The sequence below is a fragment of the Pleurodeles waltl genome, chromosome 7, assembly GCF_031143425.1.
Source record: "Pleurodeles waltl isolate 20211129_DDA chromosome 7, aPleWal1.hap1.20221129, whole genome shotgun sequence".
NCBI lineage: Eukaryota > Metazoa > Chordata > Amphibia > Caudata > Salamandridae > Pleurodeles > Pleurodeles waltl.
In genome coordinates, this window is record NC_090446.1 from 1295806663 (window position 1) to 1295818914 (window position 12252).

The 12252-nt window shown below is 42.1% G+C and overlaps 1 protein-coding gene across 1 annotated transcript in view; it reads right to left on the reverse strand.

The window, feature by feature from the left end:
* Positions 1-7465, reverse strand: part of LOC138246196 (uncharacterized) — a 109864-nt gene extending 102399 nt beyond the window's left edge. The window contains exon 1 of the mRNA XM_069200532.1: positions 7419-7465. The gene's annotated coding sequence lies outside the window, so the exon portion shown is untranslated. The remainder of the gene's footprint in view (positions 1-7418) is intronic.
* Between the last annotated feature and the right edge of the window lie 4787 nt (positions 7466-12252).

Genomic DNA, 12252 nt, shown 5'->3' on the forward strand with positions numbered 1-12252 from the left:
CGCAGTGGAGCCTTTGTATGGTAGGAGAAATTTAACAACCCACCCGAGCCATACTCTCAATGCCACAAGCCTAAACGGAAGGGGTCCTATCACCATGATTTCATGGAATGTAGCTGGCTTAAAAAACAAGCTTATAGACCCCGAATGGCAGGACTATATTGATCGACACCATGTCTGTCTCTTCCAGGAGACGTGGCTTAAAGATCCACCGTATAAAGTAGGATATAAAACCTACTTTATCAGTGCAACCTCAGCTGCCAGAGGGAGACCGTCTGGGGGGTTGGTTGTATGGGCGAAGATCTCATTAAATGTTGAGATACGCATGCAAGCCACTGAGTCGGAGGACATTCTATGGTTGACAATGGGAAAAAAAAATAAGATAATAACCCACTTGTTTAATGTATATATAAGACCTAGAAAGTCAACCGTGGAGTCTCCTGAAATAACTCTACTAGACGAGCTGCTCAAAAAAATTCCAATAGGTGAGACAATTATGATAGGGGGTGACCTTAATTGTAACTATGAACCTATAACTGGATTCGAACATTTAGCAGAAGAGGAAGACCGAATGAGAACAATTCCTTACCTAACAATAGGAAAAACTGTCCCAGGCACAGTGGCCGCACTGCAAATCATGAGCCTTACATTAAACCATGGACTGAGGGCATGCAATGGCAGAGTGGGTGAAGTCGGCCTTAATCTGGTTACTTTCCAGAGAGGCAACTCAACTTCAAAAATAGATTACATTCTGCATAGTATAAGCACATGGGAAAGACTAGCGACCTTTAAAATTGATAAAAGAAGGGATAGCGATCACTTCCCGCTAATAATTGAATTCAAGGCACACTTCTTAGATTTGGACTCGAAATATATAGAACATGATAAAGTGAAGTTACAACCCACCCTCAGTAACAACAGAAGGGTTGTAAAATGGCCAGTAATACTTGGCAATCAGGTCACTTTGATAAACATTTACAACATATTTTCTGATCTCTTGGAGCCTTATGCAGAAAATAAACCTAGTGACATTCCTATTACGGCCATCCACCAGTCATTGAGCACTATGTTAAGACCTGTCCTGACTAAACAGTTACAGAATAAGCACATAAAGGAGAAGGCCCAAACCACCCCTAACAGTCCATGGTATACTATCAAATGTAGAGAGAGGAAAAGAGTACTGGTAGAGGCACTAAAGCAAAAACATCAATTAGCCATACAGCAGGCAAGGGCCAGTTATAAGAAAACGCTGGCTATTGCCCAACGCAACTGGGAGGACCAAAAATGGCAAGACCTGCTGGTAGCAGCGAAAAGCAATGATGCAAGAACCTTTTGGAAAATAGTTACCCATGGTAGCAAAGATGGGATATTTACTACAGACCATCACATAGACCCCGAAACATGGGTTAACTATTTTACATATCTTTACTCTGACCCTCCCACCTTCGATCTCTATCCCTCAAGACACAAAACCCCAGTGGCTTGGGGTATTTTACCCGAGTTACAGTTTAGTCTGGAGGAGACGGTGATTGCCATTGAAGCAATCAAGCCAGGAAAAGCCCCCGGTTTGGATAAGATCCCGGGGGATCTATTCAAACATAGCATAGAAATCTGGGCACCTTATCTAAACCTTTTAAGTAATGCTATAGCAAGGGGAGGCCCAATGCCCGAGACATGGACAGGGGCAGAAATAATCCCAATCCACAAAAAAGGATCCAGGGAAGACCCAGGGAACTATAGACCAATTAGCCTCATAGACGTCACACAAAAAATGTATGCTAGACAGATCCTGAATAGAATCAATATCTGGTTAGAAGAGAACAGCATAATGTCTATATACCAAGCAGGCTTTAGACAACAGACCAGTACAGTTGACCAGGCCTTTAGGCTATTGACAATAATGTGGAAATACACTAGACTAAAGAAAGGCCACCTGTATATCGCGTTTGTGGACCTGCGCGCAGCCTTTGATCTGGTGCCGAGAGACTCCTTATGGGCAGCATTAGGAAAACAGGGCATGCCGGGGAACCTCCTGGGCCAGCTGGAGAGGCTACATGAAAATACATTTGCAAAGGTACGGTGGGGGCCAAAGGAGAGTTGACAGACCCAATACCTATCAAGAGGGGGGTGAGACAGGGCTGTGTGCTCGCCCCAACTCTTTTCTCTTTCTACATCAATGATCTGGTTCATCATCTGAAGCAAAGTAACCACGACTCACCAAGATTGAATGATGATCCAGTCCCCGCCCTCCTTTTTGCAGATGACACCATCCTATTGTCTCAAACTCCAATGGGCCTGCAAACTCTACTAGATAAATTCAGTGAGTATTGCAGCTTGAAGGGGTTAGAAATAAATGCAAACAAGACTAAATACTTACCTGTTAACCCTCACAAAGCACTCAAGAGAAACATTTGTATTAGAGGGCAGGCACTGGAACGAGTTAAAAATTTCAACTACCTAGGGATACTGCTTGATGCCAAATTGTCATGGGCGCCGCACATCAACAAAGCTGCTATCTCCTTAACTCATAGCTCTATGGCAATCAGTAAAAATTACAAATGTTCAAGGTCGAGTACTGTGTCACCAGTATTCGAGATCTACAGGTGCAAAGCACAGGCCGCTGCTCTGTATGGCGCAGAACTCTGGGGATTCACAAAACTAACTCCATTGGCCACTCAGGAAAATAATTTTATGAGGGGGATATTGGACCTCCCTCCATCGACTCCGCTGATTCCCTTAGCCCATGACACTAATATGAAACAAATAGGCAAATTGGCAGCCCTGAGGCCCCTGCTCTACTGGTGTAGACTTTGGACAACCCCTGAACTGATCCAATACAGGCAAGCCTTAATTGAGATCATGGGCTTGGACAAGACTATTTCCCTCCCGTGGCTTTATTATATCAGGCAAAGCTTTTACAATTTAGGGCTGAAAATCTACTGGGATGAACCGCATATAATCACAACCCAATCAAAGATCCGACTAAAGCAAGTATTCTGGGACTTCATCTTTAATAGCCCTCTTCATAGCAAGGATTCAGGTAGACTAACCTTAAGTTTTCTGGATTTTAAACCACTACCGAGCGCTGAGGAATGGATTGATACCATTCAACCTAGACGAGCAAAAGCTTTATTTATGAAGTATCGATATGGGATTCTCCAGGTCAAGGCTTTTACCTTCAAATGGGGTCTCCTGAATGGGAGTAATCATGAGGCGACCTGCGAGCTATGTAATATGGAGACTCCAGAAACGACGGATCATGTCCTTTTAAATTGCATTGCCTACGATAAACTAAGGAAGAAATGGATCCGACCCATCTGCAGGAACGTTGGAATCAGGAACTACAATGAAGCTGCCAGATTTTTGAGATCCAGCTCGATACCATATGTTGTTTTTGGTCTAAGCCGGTTCTTAATAGCAATTTCATTCATCAGAGACAAGGCGGGCCTGAGGTTGTAGGCGCTTTAATTCAGGCAAAACTCCCAAAGTCAACCTATGGGTCCTGAAATCGATAACTGGGAGTCACCCTCTGCAATTCAATGGCCTTGGGACCTATAATCGGCCAAGGATATATCTAGCTCAGGGGACACTGTCTATGCCCGGGAGTACCGTAGCTACTGGGAGGTTGATTAAGTTACCTAGAATGGTCATTGTCACCTATGAAACTTGTTCCTGGATTCTGATATTTATTTATTTTTTATCCCAAAAAATCTCCTCCTAGTTAGGCAAACAAGTGCCTGATGGCACGGGAGGTATATTTTATGGGTTTTACAAATGAAATACTGTAATCGATTTTACCTACTGTTTTTAAGACCAATATCAGATAACTTGTTTCTAGTAGATAAGTGAATATTTGCTGCTGCTAGAACAATGTGCCTTTTTGCATCATTCGATCGTATATGACCTCTAAGCAATATAGGCACGTAAGAAAGAAAGGAATCGTTGGGCCCTAGGGATTGTTAATCACTTTCTAAAAATTAGTCAAATAACCCCTCACGTGATGATGGTATCTATATTGCTAAGATTGTAGAGGCAACTTGAACCTACTGGAGGCAAATAATCATTCAAAAGCATATATCCTACTTTCATAATGGTTAAAAAAGCTAGTCTATAGCTAATGATACTACTAGCAAGATAGCAATTTTAACTGTTTTTGTATTAAGGCTTATACTTTAGGGGTATTTTATAAAATTTTATAATATTTATATGGCGATCTGCATGATGATGTGTACTGTATATTTTATAGTGTTTTAGTGATTAATTGTTGATTTTTTAATAACATTTATACCCATAACTCGCCTATTTGTATTGTATGGCCCTGAGGGAGCTTTGGTCTCGATCAGTTTTTAGTGTTTCTTTGTCTTTTTTCTTTTAAAAAAGTGTCTTTGTTTCTTCTAGAAATGTAAGAATCTTGTCAGTATGCTTTTATGGTATTGTTTTACCGAAATAAAGCTGTAAAGTACAAAGTATTGTTCATTTTCCATGAATGTAGATGTCAGAGCATTACTAGTTTAAGAACTCCTTCTAATCTCCCTACAGCAGCACATGTGAACGAATAACTTGTTGAAGTAGTGTCTTACTACCCCCACAACTGAATTTGTGATCAGTCTTCAGTTAACAGTTCAAATAGGTATCAATGCATTATCGTTTTGCTAGCACGTTTGAGCTAGTGTACCTCACGGGTCATAACTCTTCCTCCTAACTACTGTTAAACAAGTGTGTGCGCTCCTCTGCATAACTTTTACAATAATATCAGGTCAATTTCCATGCCAAAGACACCCAAATCCATTCCCAGCTTTTCAACAAACATAGGACCCAAGCTAACAACACCCCATGTCTAGTCTATGTGTTCCACTAAATAAAAGAGTTTTTCTCTGTACGAATACAGCCAAGACTGAGATCCATGTGCTAGGAATAGAGCCATGCTCATGGCTTTTTGACAGTACCCAGGACCTGAGATTGCCCCATCTACTCTACTCAGTTCAGTAGTTTCCCTCCAAATTCATCACAATGGTTGTGTGTGTCAAAATGCAGCTCTGCATAGTTCAAATAGCCATCCCACTTCTTCATGGAGAGACCATTGGACATCAAACCTCGGACCACTTGACTAATGTAGTATCATCTATAGAAGGCCACCAAAGAAACTCATTAACCCACAAGAAAAACTGCAAAACCAAGCCACTAAGATTGTGCATCAACTTTCAAGTACAGCAAAACACAATCCCTTCCCTGAACTCACTTTCCTGTCTACCAGTTGTCTCAAGCATTACGTTTAAACACTTTTGTGCACAAAGCCTACTAGGCTAAATGTTGTAGATTGCAACTGAAACTGTATGGAATCAATGTTTTACAACTGCACACAGGATCAATCAATTGACTTACAGGCACCTGAAACATGGCAGTAGATCCCCTAGAATCCATCGCCTAAAGCCTACGAACGTGCTGACCCTGTAATTAGGTAAGAACACATGGTTCAGGAAACTCCCTAAACCCGAGTCATCCACACTTAAAGTTTTCTGAAGTCAACGACAGTGAAGGATTGGCAACTGAATGATGTGGGTTATATCTCCCAACCCATATTTGACTGTAGCTTTCTTATGCGTGCCTCACACAGGCGTTTTGGCACTCACAGCATGATGAGGAAAACCCTGATACAATTCTTCAATAAGAAATTATACAGCCAACACCAACACCAAACCTATGGGAGCTGCATTTAACAAACCAACACCAGTCTTTAAACCTAAAGAAGACACATTACACAAACCAACATCAATATTTAGGCATGTTCTCCCGGAGATTTCACACACAAACCATTAGCAATCTTCAAGCCTACAGAAGTCGCCTTACAGAAACCAACATCAATCTTTAGGCTGACGGAGTCACATTATGGGATTTTACCAGAGATTTTATACACAAGCCAAGAGCAAGTGTTAGGCTTTCATAAGCTGAATTATTTAAGCAACAACCCTCCATACCTAGAATGTGCAGCAGCTGTTTTCCTGTAGTGTTGACTGTCCTGTAGGGGTTGCAGGATTCTATTAAGGAAGGTCACCCAAGGCCACTTGTGTCATGCAGAACATATTTTATAAGTGTCATAGCCATTTGTAAATGATGGAATCCCTTCCTTCATCCACATGCATCCATTATGAGCCAACAAGCCTCTGAAGAACCCGCTGAATGCCCTGCATTGGTATGTTTGCATGGATGTTCCCCCCGAGGCACCTGCCACTACCCACTCTAGGGGTGACGTTACTGACTGTTAATCCCCTTGACTCCTTAGGGGTGGTTTCTCTTCTCTTGCATGAATGTAGTCACGGCCTACCCTTGCGTGAGCATCCACCCACCATCAAAGCCAGAGGAGGCTGGCGACATACTGTATAAGATTTGCAGGCAAATATATAACTTGTCACATTGTACTGCACTTAGTCGTGCATATGCAAGGCGTAGCTATCATAAGTGCAGCAGGTGCAGTGGCACTGGGACCTGGAAATGCAAGGGAGACACTGCATTATAATTTTGGCTATCGCTCACTACCCATTATTTCGGCAAGTGACCCCATTTCCTTGCTTGTAGTAGGGCCCATGCCATCCTTGCCACTGTGCCTTCACGTGCACCGACTCCCAGTCGTGTGCAAGAAGCCGGGGTATCACTTTCATAATTCATCGCAGGGCACTGGACTTTACCCAGTATTGTGATTTTATGTATAGGCAAGCCGTGCACCAGCTTTACATATCGCAACCCTGAAGGAGGTAAATGGAAATGCGAAGGTGTGGAATTCTGTGTGCGGGTGTCAGACAGCTAGATAGACTCACAGAAAGGCAAGCAGATACTGCACAGATGGAAACACGTATGAAGGTAGATAAATAGTTTACTCGTATTATGTAGCGGTAGAAAGACCAGCACACATTTAGATAGGCGGATCGATAGATAGATAGATAGATAGATAGATAGATAGATAGATAGATAGATAGATAGATAGATAGATAGATAGATAGATAATGTATTTGTATATTTTCTACACATATATAGCTCTACATACATGTTATATATCGGTGTATTTAATCTGTTACATGTGTGTGAATAGAACGAGAGAGGGGAGAGATAAATGGCAAGCTAGATAGATAAATGCTCTCTTTCTCTTGCGATTTTTCGGGTCTTGAAAATAATCTCTGCTATGCCGACATGCTTTAAACCGCGACAAAAAATAGCTTGATCTCGAACGCGACATAAACGGAGGCTGCGATCTGCCTAATTTTCCCCTAAACCCTTTACGAGCTTGCAGCCGGCTGCGGCCCCTTCTCCGGGCATCTGTCAGCAGCTGCAACGGAGCCCGAGCTGCCTGCAGCATCCCTCCCCTGCGTGCATGCACAGACTGCACCCCCCGCAGCCGGCCTCCCCCTCCACGCACCCATTGATTTTACCTCTCTCTCCCTCCGGCTGCAGCAGGTTGCCCTCTCTCAGGCTGGGGCTGTGTGCATTTCTCTGAAGGGAGGGAGGAGAGGGGTGACGAGGAAAGGGGGGTCAGGACAGGAGGAAGCGGAGAGGAGGAGGTGAGGGTGCCACAATTTCAACATTCCCTTCAGAAACACTGACCATGATTATGGCTGCACACTGGATTTCAGGGCAAGGAACCACCGCACGCCTGTTCCACACACTGTTGGCTTCTTTCGAAAGGAGGGCTGTTTCGGTGGTCATTAACTATCATCAAATATTTAATTTAGGACTGTTATATCACTTCAAGTCCTGGCCTTTTCTTTTACAAATTATTGCTACCTGGTGTGTTCTCTACACGAGTCAATTAAACCATAAACATAATCTCACTCCAAGAAGGCGGTGATGAATTAACCCCAAAATGGATATGAACATGCAGCACAGTTAGTCAATCCGTGCAGTAAACTGCACTGCCACTGCACAAATCTACCCACACTTTACACAAAGGTGTCCATGGACATTTTTAAATAGCCTATGGTAGTGACTGCAGTTTGGGGATGGATACGAAACATGAAGTTGTGGGGCACGAGCATCTGAAATAGAGAGGCCAGTACAGAGTTTGCTGGGTTTCCATCTTAACTGTGCCATTTATGTTGAGAAAAGTTAAAACACAAATACTTGAAGGCAATGTTGATCTACTCACACCAGACACTAGACTTATAAAGACATCACAAGTTGTTTCATGCCCAGAGACAGTTAACATTTCCACAAATGATGTCGGATTCGAGACAGCTTCACATTGCTGCATCTGGCTGTCCTATCCACCTGAAGACGTCACGCTGAGACAATGTCTCATCAGAGTAACCCACTTTGTCCTATATCATGCCCATTATATTTGCAGGATTACAATTACCACACACTTTACTTGCAATGATTTGGGATTTGCAGCACTACAATGTGCATTGCTTCTCCTCTAGGTTTGAATGATATAAATATCATCAGGTGCATAAGATATCCCATGTGCATGCACGTTTCCGGCCACAAAAAGATCATTTCTATTGTTCCGTGTATCTGAAAGTTCTTTGCAAGGAATCAAAGCAACTGTGCTGACAGGAACATATCTCACATTGAAATTGATTTTGGCCAGCCTCATGAGTAGGTACCACGTGACGTGCATGTGTGATGCCATTGACACTTAATTGAGAATCATGCTTGATGATAATATTGAAGAGTATTGCTTAGACGTCCATTCTGGTCTCAAGGCAGTGGCAGCCTGGTTGCTCAAACGTAGCTCAGATAAAACAGAGGTTATGGTGCTACTTGGATCACCTTCCATGCAGACTTCTAGCTGGTGGCCCATGCCAATGCCCTTTTCCCTCAAGACCTGTGAATAGTCTTGGTGTTCTGTTTGATGATTGTCTCTCTTTCAAAACTGTGTCTTCAATCTTAAAGTGTTAAGGAAATTTTGCCTTTCCTATATAAAGTGAATAAAGAGATGCAGTACCCTGCATACACTTCAATTCAGCAAAATGCCAGGGTAAGCAGAAGTGACATTACATGCCTTTGAACCAATGACATCACAGTAAGTGACATCACACATCCTTTCAGGTGATGACATCACATGACTTTTGTCCCTGATAATATAACAGAAACGACGTCCCTGATGAAAACCTACAATACTGCAAGATCATTTAAATATTAAATAAAAAAATACCGAAATCAGACAAGAGTTGTTTAGTTGCTGCTCAAACATTACAGAGCCTCGTAGATACAGTAGGAGTACATTAATAACCAAGCTAGGTCCAGATATAAAATTCTAGAAAGAGATCATATGTCCACATAAAAATATAAGTGCCTATTTGAATCTGGCATGTCCAAGTGGAATCTCAAAAGTCTGCGATTAACCATCAAGTACCCAACTACAGCCTAAGACCCGCAAGCATGTTCAATTTATATCTCCAAATGCCAGCCAGTCACAATAATATCCAGAAAAACATCAAATTCCCTGGCACAACTATTGTATGCGGAGACAAAATCATCTCACTTGGGCTTACATCATGCATTGCATTCACATTATTGAAACATTCAGAAAGTGTTGCACAGTTATTTTAGGATACAGCCATTGAGATTTATCACAAGGCACCTCAATCCTGACATACAGGATTAGTTCACCAGTGCAAATACATCTACAAAACTATTGCAATTTCCAGGTTAGCTTTTTGCCTTGGACTCCAAATTTTCTCACAGCTCTGCCATGGCCACAATATACATATGTAGTAAAGTAATTCGATTTCATTAGAGTTCTCAGAGTGGACCTTGCATTGCACCCTGGAATTACAGTACCAAAACACGCAGAACAAGTCGATATTGATTTGCATTATACACTAATACATCCATACAAAAATATCTATTTTTAAATTCTTGCCCTCCCCAACTCTCTTTCTAACTTGCTTTTACACCATCTGTTTGTTTAATCTCCTGCCTTTTCTCCTAGATCTTCCCTTACTTTTCATTTTCTTACTCTATTTTTTCTTCCCCTTTCACTCACATTTTCTTTTCACTCTCACCTTTTCCCCTCCCCTTCATGTGTTCCCTCTTCTCTACTGTTCTTTATTCTATACTCCCCTTTCTTCCTTTGCCTCATCATTCCTCATTTCCCACATTCGCTGCCATCTTGGTGAGTCTTTTGCTGACATTCAGTATCTGGAACCTCAGCCTTGAAGGCTCAGTCTCTCTTCCACATTATGTGTGATCCTAAACGTGAGAGCAGATATAACTTTTAAACACAGGAGGTTTCCCACTTACAAAATAAATATGATATATGCAACAGCAGTAAGAACTTTACAACAGTTACTGCACAATTAGTGATCCAATTTTCATACATACACAAATTGGCACACCATAGGGAGGTGTGCAGGATTGTCCTTGGCAAAATTCAGGTCACCCGCGTGCAACAGTAATGTAAGATGTCCTCTTAAACTCAGTGCAGGTACTGTACTGGCTGTGGAAGTGCAAATGTTCACTATACAGAGCAGATTCAGCAGCAGCATTGCAGCTTTCCTCGACACCAAACACAAACCAGCATTGTAAGATATCCAAACCCAAGAAGGTGCTATACAAGCAGCACGTGAGCATGTTTCTTTCAAAAAATGAAAATGCGCAACTCAGGAAGCACTAGTGACAGCTCCTTTTGTGCAGAAAGATGCAGTGTTGGCAACATTTATTGAAAATATTTTTTCATAACACTGGTATAGCCTAGAAAGCATCAGTGCCTGCCTCTCTCTCACAAAACAGGTACAACATGGAACCCTTCTTCGGTAAACATTCTTTATTGGTTTTTATCAAGCACACATATGATACCGTAGAGGATCACCCCACAGTACTTATCCACAGCAGATGAGAACAAGACAAAAATGTATCACAGAAGTAGAAAATAATAGCAATCATACAATCCAAACTGACTGTCGCCCAGTCTTCTACAACAAGCTCCCAACTATCAGTGCTTGTGGTACCTATTGTACAGTTGGAGTCACAAAACAGAAATGAACTAAAGAACAGAAAAGAAAATATAAAAGCAATATCAGTAGCAAAACTAAGCATCCGCCTCACAAGTCGCATCAAGGAAACAAAATAGTGCACCGACCCACACCTCTGTGGCCAGCATCCCCCCAACCACCAGAAATTCCATCAGGAGTATCCAGGCATCTACAGTACCCTTACACATGTTGTGGTGGAACCCTGCATAATAGTTTGCGGTCAGGAAAGGGTACAGAGGCATCGCCCACCAAAGGTGTCCTTGTCCTCAAGCGCATGGTAAGCACTACAGCACTTGGAGAAGTCAAGCACCCAATCACCCTCCTGTAAAGAATCTCTCTTCTGTAGAGCATTCAAGCACCTCTGTCAACTAAACTATCTCTTTCTGGTAAATAATCTATGTTCTCTAAAGTACCCCTCTCCCCTAAAGTTCCTCCCTCTGCTTGGAGCACTCCTCTTCTGTGAAGTACCCCTCTCTTTAAAGCACCTCTCCCTTGAGGCACCATGTCCAATACAGCTTCCTCGCCTCTGATGCCTCACTCTCCTGTATGGCTTCTCACACCTGTAAAGTACACTGCGCTTGTGTAAAGCACACCGATATTGTAAAAACAAAAATCTATATGGTAAAGCACTTGTCTTTTATACAGCAATCTTTTCCAGAAAAGAACACTTTCTTGTTGAGCACCCCCTCCTGTATTGGACATCTGGCTGGTAAAAACATATGCTGTGCAAAATACTTCTATCCTGTAAAGCATCTGTTATCTAAAACACCCCTCACCTACAAACCACCTATCTCCTACAAAGAACCTCTGCCAAGTATATCAGATTTCTCGTAATGTACTTCTCCCTGCTGAGTTCATGTTTTTGAAAGAGCCTACATCTGTCTTCCCGTAAAGCATGTCTCCTGCAATATACCTCTCTCCTGTAATTCACTACCCACCGTAAAGCAAATTTTTCTATGATGTACCCCCTTCATGTAAAAAATACCCCTCTACAGTAATGCATCTCTTCTTGTAAAGCATGTTTTCGTCCAAAGCACTTCCTGTATTTTTATTTGTCTCATCCTGGTGTTTCCCACTGGCTTAATAGGATGGAATTCCATTAAATACAATAATAATAATAAAAACACCAATCCTAGTGTCTGGTGTGGGTAAACTTAGTTGTAGAGCCTTAAAAGCCGGAGAAAAATACTAGTTCAGTCACTCTCTCAGTCTTGCACCAGGTGTGTTGCATATTCAGAGCATACACTTTAAAACACAATGCTTCTAAACCACACAATGGTGCTAGGTC